Source organism: Zea mays, unplaced genomic scaffold (genome assembly GCF_902167145.1).
Source record: "Zea mays cultivar B73 unplaced genomic scaffold, Zm-B73-REFERENCE-NAM-5.0 scaffold_444, whole genome shotgun sequence".
Taxonomy (NCBI): domain Eukaryota; kingdom Viridiplantae; phylum Streptophyta; class Magnoliopsida; order Poales; family Poaceae; genus Zea; species Zea mays.
This window is the reverse complement of record NW_023367085.1, coordinates 22501-37500: the sequence shown is the minus strand read 5'-3', so window position 1 is coordinate 37500 and position 15000 is coordinate 22501. Positions and strand designations below refer to the sequence as shown.

The following is a 15000-nucleotide window of genomic DNA, read 5'->3' as shown; positions in this document are numbered from 1 at the left end:
AGAAGTCGAAGACGCGGAATGGTAGTGAATAGAGAAAAAGATTCTTCTGATTTTCTTGTTCCTGAAAATATTCGATCCATCTCCTAGACGCCGTAGAGAATTGAGAATTTTCATGTCTTTCAATTCTCGTACTCGTAATTGGAAAGTTACGGAAGGAGATCCATCATTTTGCAATGAAAACAACATAAAAAACTCTGGACAATTTCGAAATCAGACCAAGCGTCTTAATACATATGCAAAAAAATTCATTATTGGCCCACCATTGATTACAAGATTTAGCTTTTATGAATCGCTATTGGTTTGATACGAATAATGGCAGTCGTTTCAGTATGTTAAGGATACAGATGTATCCACAATTCATTTAGAGTTACTTAATAGCCTATTTCTTATACTATATCTCTATCCCGTGAAATTCTCGAGCCCAAAGATGGATGCATATGCTGTGTTTCATTTTGCTAAATGATATCAATTAAATGGTATATCAATTCTATAAATTGGATATAGCAATAAATAAATCAGCAAAATTCTTTTATTTTAGATAGAAGAAATGTTTCTTCTATCTAAAATAAAAGAATGTACCCTTCTATCCAAATCCAATTTGCATCGATAAAATAAATCCAAATTCCAGATTCCAGCAGTAGATGAATAATTGCAAATTTTTGTGTGTACGAGATTAGAATAACTTAAAAATAACTGACATAATTTTTTATTTTTCCTGATCAGAAAAATACATGAAAAAGAAAGGAGGTAGAAAAATTTGTTGATTTATGGTTAAAGAAGAAAAACAAGAAAACAGGGGTTCTGTTGAATTTCAAGTATTCAGTTTCACCAATAAGATACGGAGACTTGCTTCACATTTAGAATTACACAAAAAAGATTTTTCATCGGAAAGAGGTCTACGAAGACTTTTGGGAAAACGTCAACGTTTGCTGGCTTATTTGGCAAAGAAAAATAGAGTACGTTATAAGAAATTAATAAGTCAGTTGGATATTCGGGAGAAGTAATTTAATCGTTCTCATTTTTTTCTTATTTTATTAGTAGTCTTATAGTAGTCTTAGATTTTGCATTTTGATGAGCCTCGTTTTGAGGAATTCATGGAATAATCCATTTTCATGGAATAAAGAATAAGAACAAGGATACATAACATAAAAAAAAGAATAGATAAGACGATATTCGCCCTCCCCCTACATATTTGATTTCTTCTCCTATACAAAAACCAGCAAGACCTACTCCATTGGTAATTCCATCAATGACACCTTTATCAAAAAAATGCGTTAGTTCGGCTAATCTTCTTATACCTAGGATAAAAACCCTAGTATAGAAAAAATCTATATAACCACGATTATATGACCAGCTGTATATCTTTTTTTTTACTTCATCCAAAAAGCTCTTTTTTGGATTCTTTTTTACAAGGGAATTTTGAAAATTCAAATTCTGAAAAAAAGAATAAGCAGATCCATAAAAGATATATGCTATGAATAGACCAAAAATTGCTAAACTTACAGAAGAAATTGCATTAGTGAGAAATTCATATGAATTTATGGAAGAATTAGAATTTTCCTGGAACAAGTTTATTGAAGGAGTTAGCCACTTTGATAATATGGTTAACTCCAATATTCTATTATCTTTTACTCCATTATCAAAATGGATTCCTATGGATCCAATGAACAAAGTAAAAAGTAGTAATATAAGAAGAGGAAATAGCATAGTATTTCCCGTTTCATGAGGATAGACAAAAGTATTTTTAGCCCCAAAGGGAGTACTAAAGGATCCTATCTTATTTCTTGTATTAGCAGGAATTTTTGGTATATTTTGTGAAAAAAAAGAAACTCCACTCTTCATTGTTGATAAAACAAAATCCCTATTGACTCCTTTGGATATACTTTTTCCCCATAAGGATATTGAATACAACGAACCTTCTTTAGTACTACTGTAATTTTGAAAATGAACACGCAAATACCCATCAAAAGTAAGTAAATATATCCGAAACATATAAAATGCAGTTAATCCTGCAGTAAAAGAGGCTATTATTCCAAAAAAGGGTGAATACAACCAACTATTACTAAGGATTTCATCTTTGGACCAGAAGCAAGCAAGAGGTGGAATACCACAAAGAGAAAGTGTACCACATAAAAAAGTAGTTCTTGTAATTGGAACGTATTTTCTTAAACCACCCATAAGAACCATATTCTGACTTTTATCTGGTGAATATCCAACAAGAGGTTCCATTGAATGAATAACGGATCCGGATCCTAAGAACAATAAAGCTTTCGAATAAGCATGAGTGATCAAATGGAATAAAGCAGCTTGATAAGAACCTATACCTAGAGCTAACATCATATAACCCAATTGAGACATTGTAGAATAGGCTAAGCTTCTTTTAATATCTCTCTGAGCAAGAGCTAAAGTGGCTCCTAAGAAGAGTGTTATTGTACCTATTAAAGAAATGAAACTCATTATCCAGGGTAGGGATATGAAAAGAGGAAGAAGTCTAGCTAGAAGAAAAATCCCCGCAGCAACCATAGTTGCTGCGTGTATAAGAGCCGAAATAGGAGTGGGTCCTTCCATAGCATCAGGTAACCATACGTGAAGAGGAAATTGTGCAGATTTTGCAACTGCACCAAGGAATAATAAAAAAGCACACAAAGTAGTAAGTAAGGAATTAATCCCATTATTAGGAATCCAGTTATTAGCTATTTTGAACAAATCCCGAAACTCCAAACTACCCGTTATCCAAAAAAAACCTAAAATTCCTAATAACAGACCAAAATCCCCTACACGATTAGTTACAAAAGCTTTTTGACAAGCACTCGCTGCAATTGGCCGCGTAAACCAAAAGCCTATCAATAAATAGGAACACATTCCGACAAGTTCCCAAAAAAAATAAATTTGTATCAAATTGGAACTAGTAACCAATCCTAACATGGAAGTATTAAAAAAACTTATATAAACAAAAAATCTCAAATATCCTTCATCGTGAGACATATAATCGTCACTATAAATAAGAACTAAGATTCCTACAGTAGTAATTAGTATTAACATAATAGACGTAAGGGGGTCGACCAAGTATCCAAATTCTAAGGAAAAATCATTATTGATGGTCCAAGACCATAGATATTGATAGATAGAACTTCCATTTATTTGTTGAATAGACAGGTGAAGTGAGAATACCATAGCTATACTTAAGAGTAAAATACTAGGAAAAGCCCATATCCGACGAAGATTTTTTGTTGCTGTAGGAATAAGAAAAAGTCCAAATCCCATTGACATAATAACTGGAAGTGGGAGAAGAGGAATTACCCAGGCATATTGATATGTATGTTCCATAAGAAAAGAAATAGCAATTTTTAGTTTAAATTTATAGTTCAATTTTTCTATAAAATAAAATTGTTTCCGATTCACCAAACCTATTCTTATCTCTTTCTAAAGGAATTAAAAAAACAAAATAAGAAAAATAAAAAATACTGGAATTATGAATTTTTCTAATTTCTCTCATTAAAATATTCCAAAATTTAGAATGGGTTTAGTTACTTAAATTCAAAAAGTGAATCAAAGAATTTCGGTATCTAGTTATTAGTAAAAAAAAATATTTATTAAAATACAAAAAAAGATTGAATAATTTTACTTTCTAATCATTTTTGTATTTCTTTTTGTTAAAATAAAAGAGCTCTCTTGTTTCGTAATTGATTGATTGAATTCCAAAGAAAACCTATATTTATAGGAAATTCTCGAATATTGCTTATTTCATATAAAAGGAAATCCTAATGACTAGAATTCTCTAAGTTTTAGAATGTCTTGTTTAAGAGACTAAGTATTTTTTTTTATTGGAATTCAATTATGGAATAGCCTTCTGAACTTAATTAACTATTTGAATTGAATTTTACCTTCTTTTTATCTCCCCCTCTTATATGAGGGCTTATCCCCCATACCATATATTTATATATGGAGTATATTTGATATAGAAATTGATTTAAATAGAAAATCTTAAAAAACTCTTGTCTTATCCACATTAGACAAAATGAACTAAAGAAGAATTTAGAATTTAAGTATCTTTCAGTATCTTTCAGTATCTAAGTATAAATACTAAGAAAAAACAGAAAGAAGGATTGATTTGTGGCAATAGATGTCTTTCACATACAACTAGAAAAAAGTAATTCCCTTTTTGAATGGCAGTTCCAAAAAAACGTACTTCGATGTCAAAAAAGCGTATTCGTAAAAATCTTTGGAAAAAAAAGACTTATTTTTCCATAGTACAATCTTATTCTTTAGCAAAATCAAGATCATTTTCTAGGGGCAACGAGCATCCAAAACCAAAAGGTTTTTCTGGGCAACAAGCAAACAAATAATAAGATTTTGAAATAATCTGAATTGAACTATCCAAAAGAAATTCCAATTATTTAATATGAATGAATAATTCGGATTAATTAATAAATGTACTTTTATGTGTCGAATTCCTCGGTACAATATTCTTAGAACGAATCCCTCCATTATCATTATATAGAACAAAAGTTTTTGGTATATTGTGTCCTCAGTATTCTTTTCCTATCAAAGAACTTTTTTTTATAATAGAATTCTCATAAAAACGAGGATTCTATTATAAAAAGTAGACTATTCTTGCAATAGGACTTACAACCTCCACCTAATCTTATCCAAAATTCCCATATAAATGGGTTTAGGACTGGTACATCATATTAATAAGAGTGTAAAGGCTTTCATTCTATCAATTTTTCTAAAATACAAAATGCATTTCATTGTAGTTAATGATGAACTTCTAATGATGAACTTCTAATGTTCCTAAATTCTATGGCTTCTCCCAGTCTCGACGATTCACGATAAAATAACTATTATTCTTTTAAGTTAACTATTATTTTAAATTAGCCGCCATGGTGAAATTGGTAGACACGCTGCTCTTAGGAAGCAGTGCTCAAGCATCTCGGTTCGAATCCGAGTGGCGGCATTCTCGAAAAAGAATACAATAAATTAGAAAATGGATTCAATTCGAAATTTCCAATTTTGTAATGGGACCTTATCGTTATGCTATTTGCAACTTTAGAACATATACTAACTCATATCTCTTTCTCAACCATTTCAATTGTGATTACGATTCATTTGATAACCTTATTAGTTCGTGAACTTAGGGGATTACGTGATTCGTCAGAAAAAGGAATGATAGCTACTTTTTTCTCTATAACAGGATTTTTAGTCTCTCGTTGGGTTTCTTCGGGACATTTTCCATTAAGTAATTTATATGAGTCATTGATCTTCCTTTCATGGACTCTGTATATTCTTCATACTATTCCTAAGATACAGAACTCGAAAAATGATTTAAGCACAATAACTACGCCAAGTACTATTTTAACGCAAGGCTTTGCCACGTCGGGTCTTTTAACTGAAATGCATCAATCCACAATACTAGTACCTGCTCTACAATCTCAGTGGTTAATGATGCATGTCAGTATGATGTTACTAAGCTATGCAACTCTTTTGTGTGGATCCTTATTATCCGCCGCTCTTCTAATCATTAGATTTCGAAAGAATTTCGATTTCTTTTCACTAAAGAAAAATGTTTTTCTTAAAACATTTTTCTTTAGTGAGATTGAATATTTATATGCAAAAAGAAGTGCTTTAAAAAACACCTCTTTTCCCGTATTTCCAAATTATTACAAATATCAATTAACTGAGCGTTTGGATTCTTGGAGTTATCGTGTCATTAGTCTAGGGTTTACTCTTTTAACCGTGGGTATTCTTTGTGGAGCAGTATGGGCTAATGAGGCATGGGGATCCTATTGGAATTGGGATCCTAAGGAAACTTGGGCATTTATTACCTGGACCATATTTGCAATATATTTACATAGTAGAAAAAATCCAAATTGGAAGGGTACGAATTCCGCACTTGTAGCTTCGATAGGATTTCTTATAATTTGGATCTGCTATTTTGGTATCAATCTGTTAGGAATAGGTTTACATAGTTACGGTTCATTTACATTACCATCTAAATAATTACATAACATAAAACCTTCGGTTTTTTTCCTTTTTAGTTTGATTTGAGAACCCTTTGAAAAGACGTTCAAGGGGTTCTCAAAAATTCGAGATAGATCTAATTAGACTTTTTTACTTTTTTCTGAATTTTTTATTTTTCCACTCTGGAATATAGAGCGGACTGGTTAAAAAAAGAAAATCCTATTTAGTATAATAATTGGATAATAGAACCTCTACCCTATCAACGGATAGCGAGAGAACCAAATCTGGATAAATACCAATTCCTATTACTGGTAAAAAGATACAGATTAAAAGAAAGAGTTCTCGTGGTCCAGAATCTACAAAATTTTTGTTTGGAACATGAAATAGCTTGTATCCATAGAACATCTGGCGTAACATAGATAATAAATAAATAGGAGTTAATATCATTCCTATTGCCATTACAAAAGTAATTAGCATTTTTGGCATTAACATAAATTTAGGACTAGTAATTAGTCCAAAAAATACTACTAATTCTGCAACAAAACCGCTCATTCCCGGCAAGGCAAGAGAAGCCATTGAAAAGCTACTAAACATGGTAAAAATTTTTGGCATTGGGATAGATATTCCCCCCAGTTCTTCGAGATAAACAAGACGCATTCTATCACAAGCCGTTCCCGCCAAGAAAAAAAGTGTAGCACCGATAAATCCATGAGATAATATTTGTAAAATAGCTCCATTTAGTCCAATGTTGGTTATGGAACCAATTCCTATAATTATGAAACCCATGTGAGATACGGAGGAGTAGGCTATTCTTTTTTTGAAATTTCGTTGACCAAGAGAAGTTGAAGCTGCATAGATTATTTGCACCGCTCCTATTATTACCAACCAAGGGGAAAATAGATAATGAGCATGCGGTAACAATTCCATATTGACCCGAATCAATCCGTATGCTCCCATCTTTAATAGAATTCCGGCTAAAAGCATACATGTACTGTAATGCGCTTCCCCATGGGTATCTGGTAACCACGTATGTAAAGGTATAATCGGCAATTTGACAGCATAAGCAATAAGGAAGCCAAAATACAGTAGTATTTCCAATGTTGTAGGGTATGATTGATTAATCAATCTTTCTAAATCTAATCCGGGTTCATTGGAACCATATAATCCCATACCCAGAACTCCAATTAAGAAAAAAATGGAACCGCCTGCAGTATACAAAATAAACTTGGTAGCTGAATACAGACGCCTCTTTCCCCCCCACATGGATAAAAGTAAGTAAACAGGAATTAATTCTAACTCCCACATGATAAAAAAAAGTAAAAGGTCTCGTGAAGAAAATAATCCTATTTGACCGCTATACATTGCTAGCATCAGGAAATAGAATAATTGCGAATTCCGAGTAACCGGCCAAGCCGCTAAAGTAGCTAAAGTAGTGATAAATCCTGTCAATAAAATAGATCCTAATGAAAGTCCATCGATTCCCAATCTCCAGTGGAAATCGAAAACATCTATCCATTTAGAATCCTCCTTTAATTGGATTAAAGGATCCTCCAATTGGAAATGATAACAGAATGCATAAGTCATTAGAAGGAATTCTAATAAACAAATAGCTATAGTATACCACCTAACGATTTTATTTCCTTTATGAGGTAAAAAGAAAATTAATGAACCTGCAAATATCGGCAAAACAACAAGTATTGTTAACCAAGGAAAATAACTCATGATAAAGTAATAAAGACAAGATACGTTTTGACCAGAAAAGCCCATGCTCGATTATTTCGAGCACAGGCTTCTTCGGTAAAGAGGAATCAGACGATTCAAGTGGAGTTTTTTGTAACGTATCAATAAGATAGAGCCATGCTGCGGGTTGTTTCAGGCCCTAAATAAACGCGGACACTTAAAAAATCCGTTGGACAGGCGGATTCGCATCTCTTACAACCCACACAATCTTCGGTTCTCGGCGCGGAAGCAATTTGCTTGGCTTTACATCCATCCCAAGGTATCATTTCTAATACATCTGTTGGGCAAGCTCGTACACATTGAGTGCATCCTATACATGTATCATAAATTTTTACAGAATGTGACATTGGATCTCTAAATTTTCCTTTTCAACATAAAAATTTTCGATCTGGTAAAAATGAAATTAGTACTATATAAATTAGATGTATTGTAGACACCAGACGAAGCAATGGTTTATCCAAACTTTAACAAATAATGCAATATATTTCGTAATCTGTTTGTGAGAAAGCGTGAAAAGAGCCAAGAGACTTGAATTTAAGGCTTCAACAGTTATAATTATACGAATTCTACATACTAATTCGAATTAGCCAATAAATTGGCTATCATCTTTTCAATATAAATTATTGCAATATTCAAATTGCAATATCAATGAATTGCAAAAATGCAATATTCAATAAGTAAAAAACAATACTCTGAAATAACCTACTCAAAAAAAGGATATTATTAAACACTAATAAGAAAATAAGATTAGATTTCTATTCATCTTAATGTTTCTTATTATTATATATGCCCCTTTGTTTAGGGGATTCTATGTCTAATTATTCAAAAAATTGGATTGATTGATACGAGTTGATTTCCTGTTACGATGGATGGAAGAAAGAATGGATAGTCCAATAGCTGCTTCAGCAGCCGCAAGGGCTATAACAAAAATTGCGAAAATGTCTCCTTTTAATTGGCGACTATCAAATAGATCAGAAAATGTTACGAGATTTAGATTAATTGAATTCAGTATAAGTTCAAGACATATTAGAGCTCTAACCATGTTTCGGCTTGTGATCAATCCATAGATACCAATCGAAAATAAATAGACACTCAAAAAAAGTACATGCTCAAACATCATTAACTAACTCCTTATCAATCTCGATTCATTTCAATATGAGGACAAGAATTGAACCGATTCAATTAATTAGAATAGAACAATTACGCAACAAAAGAGAAAAGAAGGTATTTGTTGTATTGGCAGTAGATGGGTTTTACTAAATCAAAATTGTGATTCTTTAGTTATTTATTTTATATTTGAAATTCTAAGAATTTTGACTCATTCTAAGTATTTCTTATTGTCGAGCCATAGTAATTGCACCTATTAAAGAAACTAGAAGAATTAGGGAAATGAGTTCAAACGGAAGATAAAAATCGGTTGCTAAATGAATCCCAATTTGTTGAACGTTATTTATGAGACCCTGTTCTACTATTTGGTTTGATCTTGTAGTCCAAAGAATTCCATACCACGACGTATCTGGGATAGTAGTCATTAGTGAAAAAGGAATAGTTATACAAAGGAGTAAAGTAAACCCATCTCCAATAGTCCAATAATTCTTATCTTTAGACCACTCTGAGCCGTTTACAAACATTACAGCAAATATGATCAAGACATTTATGGCTCCCACATAAATAAGAAGTTGTGCGACAGCTACAAAGTAGGAATTTAATAAAAAATAGAATAAGGATATACAAACAAGAACTAATCCCAGCGAAAAGGCAGAATAAATTGGGTTGGTAAGTAATACTACTCCTAGACCTCCTAGTAGAAGACCAAATCCCCCAAATAGCACAAGAATCTCATGTATTGGTCCAGGTAAATCCATTATGGATAAGAAGAAATTTCTAGTATAAAATTTTTCATGAACTGACTAAAACTAAAAGATTCAAGGAAGGAAAAAGGTATTAGGATATTTTTTTGTATATACATATAAGTTGTTAAGCAGTAGTTATTCTTTTTTCGTTAGAGTTAGTAAAAATGGATTTTTCTAATAAAAAAATCCTAATACCTAGTAATCTGTAATCGTTCTTGAATTCCAAGATTTTTCTTCGTCTATTTTACTTTGAGGCGAATTCCTAATTGTTTGAATTGTGTAATCTCCCATTATGGAGATTGGTAACCGACTCAAAGCAATTTGATTGTAATTCAATTCATGACGATCATAAGTAGAAAGTTCATATTCTTCAGTCATTGATAAACAATTTGTGGGACAGTATTCAACACAGTTACCGCAAAATATACAAACTCCGAAATCAATACTATAATTAAGCAATTGTTTTCTTTTAATATCCTTTTCAAATCTCCAATCCACAAGGGGTAGATCTATCGGGCATACGCGAACACATACTTCACAAGCAATGCATTTATCAAATTCAAAGTGTATTCGCCCCCGGAAACGCTCCGATGTAATTGATTTTTCATAAGGGTAGTGAATCGTTATAGGTAAACGATTTGTGTGGGATAAGGTAATTATGAAACTTTGACCAATGTATCTTGCGGCGCGTATTGTTTGTTGACCATAACTAATGAACCCAGTTAGCATAGGGAACATATTCTAAATCTATATATGAAAAAGGTATGTTTCTTTCTCTTGTTTGAGAGAACTTTTGTGTTGAAAATATTCTTACTGTTATTGTATTCTTATTTATAGTGAAACTAGTTGGGAAGAAGTTGTTAATAAGAGATTGCCCAGAGAAATAGGTAAAAGAAATTTCCATCCAAGATTTAATAACTGATCCATTCTCATCCTGGGTAAAGTCCATCTTATTGTGATAGAAATGAAGAGAAATAAATAAGCTTTAGTTAATGTAATAAAGATACCTATTACCATTTCCAAAATTCCAATTATTTTATTCATTTGGAAAAATCCAAAAAAGGATATATAGGGAATAGAGAAATTCCACCCGCCTAAGTATAGAACAGTTACAAATAAAGAGGAAACTAATAAATTTAGGTAAGAAACAAGATAAAATAAACCATATTTAATACCAGAATATTCGGTTTGATAACCTGCTACTAATTCTTCTTCTGCTTCTGGTAAATCAAAGGGTAATCTTTCACATTCTGCCAAAGAAGAAATTAGAAAAACTAGAAAACCTATAGGCTGACGCCAAAGATTCCATCCAAAAAAACCATATTTGGACTGTGCTTCAACTATATCAACTGTACTTGAACTATTAGATAATCATAGTCGATGATAACATCACAGTTCCCACCGCTATTCCAAAACCGTACATGAAACCTTAGCTTCATACGGCTCCTCTATGATCAGAAAAAAGGAAAGGATTGTTTCGTTTCGGTATCATCCTCTGGGCATAGATAGAATTAGATAAGATAAAATTGATTGGAAAGCCCAAAATTAGACCAAAGCAATTACGTCTGCTAGAATAACAAAAAAGCGCTTCCGAATTGATCTCATCCTTTATATAATATAATTTTGCTTTGTTCGGTAATAACTTAATATTGGAATAAATCACTCGTTATAGCAATTAATAAATGGAAAGAATTTGGCATTAGTTCATGAGGAATTCTGTATGAATAGGGATAAAGGAAGGAAAGAATAAATAAAGATCCTTTTTTGTATTGTATTCCATATCTTTTGTCCTACTCTTCTTTCCCCGGGAGGGGTATACTTAAAAAAAAAGAATAAAGGGTTAATTCGTTCTTGATAGCCATTTCCTTAACAAGTGAATGGGAACATACTCTAGACCGGAATCTGAAGAAAGTACTGCTTGATCATTTCCACCAATTTCAAGTCCTTATTATGATTCCTTTTATGAGGAAAAATGTCTAATGATTTAGATTCTCTCATTACTAATCCTGTATGTACTTTAGTGTTCCTAATCCCTCACTAACTTTTGATGGATTGCCTTATGGTTATAAGTTTAAATTATAGTAATAACTCAAAATATTCTAGTAATGGAATTCCATATCGCGAATCCTTTATTCTTGCCCGCTTCAAGATATGATGACTAATCAAACAATCTCAACCTTGGGGTAAAGAGTTTACACTGCTTATGTTTACTTGAACTTTTTTCTTGTACGTAGGAAATGAGATTTTTTACTTTTACTACAAATTAATAAGCTGTTTTGTTTCACTCATATAGCTATCGAGTTTAACTTACCAACGCGAATACAGAATAAGCAAAGGAAGATAAGCATTCAATGTATTTTAGAGGAAAAAGATCCTATTTTAACGAATCACACGTAGAGATATTGCTAGTACACAAAAAGTTAATGGTATTTCATAACTAATAGATTGAGCAGCCGCTCGTAGACCGCCTGAAAAAGAATATTTATTATTTGAGCTATATCCTGCCATGAGAAGACCAATAGGAGCAATACTTGAAATCGCAATCCATAAAAAAACACCAATACTAAGATCAGCTAAAACAAAACGATATCCTAAAGGGATAACTAAAAAACTTAATAAAATGGATATGACTGCTATAGAGGGACCAATGCTAAATAAAGGAATATCTCCTCGGGATGGGAGGATATCCTCTTTTAAAAGTAGTTTAGTTCCATCTGCTATAGCTTGAAGCAGTCCCAGGGGGCCAGCATATTCAGGACCAATACGTTGTTGTATCGATGCGGATATTTCTCTTTCTAACCACACAATTACGAGTACTTCTATTGTGATTCCCAGTAGGAGGGCAAAAATGGGTAGAATCCATATAAGTCCGTAGATTTCTTTAAATAATTCCGATTTCGAAAAAGAATTGATAGTTTCTACCTCTACCCTATCTATTATCATTTCAACGATCAACTTCCCCCATAATGATATCTATACTACCTAATATTGTCATGATATCAGCCAATTTCATTTTTTTAACTAGCTGAGGAAGAATTTGCAAATTAATAAAACCCGGTGGACGAATTTTCCATCTCCAGGGGAAAAGACTATCATCTCCTACCAGATAAATTCCTAATTCGCCTTTTGGAGCTTCTACTCTTACATAAAGCTCTTGCTTTGATAATTCAAAATTGGGCGAAGGTTTTTTACCAAGAAATCGATATTCAAAATCATTCCATTCGGGATTCTTTGCTTTCTTAAAGCGTCGGGCTTCTAAATTCTCATAAGGTCCTCCAGGAATTTTCTCTACAGCCTGTTGAATAATTTTTATGGATTCCCTCATTTCACCGACTCGTACTAAATAGCGAGCTAACGAATCTCCTTCTTTTTGCCATTGGACTTTCCAATCGAATTGATTGTAAGACTCATAAGGATCAATTTTACGAAGATCCCATTGTATTCCAGAAGCTCGTAACATTGGTCCCGATAAGCCCCAATTTACAGCTTCTTCTCCGCTAATAAAACCGACTCCTTCAACTCGTTCTAAAAAAATGGGATTCTGTGTAATAAGTTCTTGATATTCAACAACTCCTTGTAAAAAATAATCACAGAAATCTAAACATTTATCCATCCATCCATAAGGGAGATCGGCAGCGACTCCTCCGATGCGAAAGTAATTATGCATCATTCGCATACCTGTAGCAGCTTCAAATAGATCATATATCAATTCTCTCTCTCTAAAAATGTAGAAAAAGGGAGTCTGTGCCCCGAGATCCGCCATAAAAGGTCCAAGCCATAACAAATGAGAAGCTATACGGCTCAATTCTAACATAATTACTCTAATATAGCTGGCTCTTTTGGGTATTTGAATATTCTCTAAGAATTCTGGTGCATTTACCGTTATTGCTTCTGTAAACATAGTAGCTAAATAATCCCATCGTGTTACATAAGGCAAGTATTGTATAATACTTCTGTTTTCCGCGATTTTTTCCATTCCTCTGTGTAAATACCCTAATATGGGTTCGCAATCAATAACATCTTCACCATCGAGAGTAACAATCAGTCGAAGAACACCATGCATTGATGGGTGTTGAGGGCCCATATTGACTATCATGAGATCTTTTCTTTTAAGCGATAGACTCATATCCTTGTTCTTATTCTTTATTCCATGAAAATGGATTATTCCATGAATTCCTCAAAACGAGGCTCATCAAAATGCAAAATCTAAGACTACTATAAGACTACTAATAAAATAAGAAAAAAATGAGAACGATTAAATTACTTCTCCCGAATATCCAACTGACTTATTAATTTCTTATAACGTACTCTATTTTTCTTTGCCAAATAAGCCAGCAAACGTTGACGTTTTCCCAAAAGTCTTCGTAGACCTCTTTCCGATGAAAAATCTTTTTTGTGTAATTCTAAATGTGAAGCAAGTCTCCGTATCTTATTGGTGAAACTGAATACTTGAAATTCAACAGAACCCCTGTTTTCTTGTTTTTCTTCTTTAACCATAAATCAACAAATTTTTCTACCTCCTTTCTTTTTCATGTATTTTTCTGATCAGGAAAAAAAAAAATTATGTCAGTTATTTTTAAGTTATTCTAATCTCGTACACACAAAAATTTGCAATTATTCATCTACTGCTGGAATCTGGAATTTGGATTTATTTTATCGATGCAAATTGGATTTGGATAGAAGGGTACATTCTTTTATTTTAGATAGAAGAAACATTTCTTCTATCTAAAATAAAAGAATTTTGCTGATTTATTTATTGCTATATCCAATTTATAGAATTGATATACCATTTAATTGATATCATTTAGCAAAATGAAACACAGCATATGCATCCATCTTTGGGCTCGAGAATTTCACGGGATAGAGATATAGTATAAGAAATAGGCTATTAAGTAACTCTAAATGAATTGTGGATACATCTGTATCCTTAACATACTGAAACGACTGCCATTATTCGTATCAAACCAATAGCGATTCATAAAAGCTAAATCTTGTAATCAATGGTGGGCCAATAATGAATTTTTTTGCATATGTATTAAGACGCTTGGTCTGATTTCGAAATTGTCCAGAGTTTTTTATGTTGTTTTCATTGCAAAATGATGGATCTCCTTCCGTAACTTTCCAATTACGAGTACGAGAATTGAAAGACATGAAAATTCTCAATTCTCTACGGCGTCTAGGAGATGGATCGAATATTTTCAGGAACAAGAAAATCAGAAGAATCTTTTTCTCTATTCACTACCATTCCGCGTCTTCGACTTCTATTAGTTTCTTTTCTTCTTTAATGCAATAGCTATAGTTTGATATAGAATCCATTTCTCAAAGTAATGGAAACCATTCTCTTATAGGAAATGGTTCGAAAATCGCTATTCCACCTTTTAGGTTTAGGTATCGTGAAAAGTGATACCTGTGAAGATCGTGCATTTCAGTCACATTCAGATCCGTT

The 15000-nt window shown here is 32.6% G+C and overlaps 1 non-coding gene across 1 annotated transcript; it reads left to right on the top strand.

Moving 5' to 3' along the window:
• Positions 1 to 4877: 4877 nt before the first annotated feature.
• TRNAL-UAG (transfer RNA leucine (anticodon UAG)) lies at positions 4878 to 4957 on the top strand. The gene has a single exon. It is a non-coding gene; the product is annotated as a tRNA-Leu (tRNA).
• The last annotated feature ends 10043 nt before the right edge of the window (positions 4958 to 15000 follow it).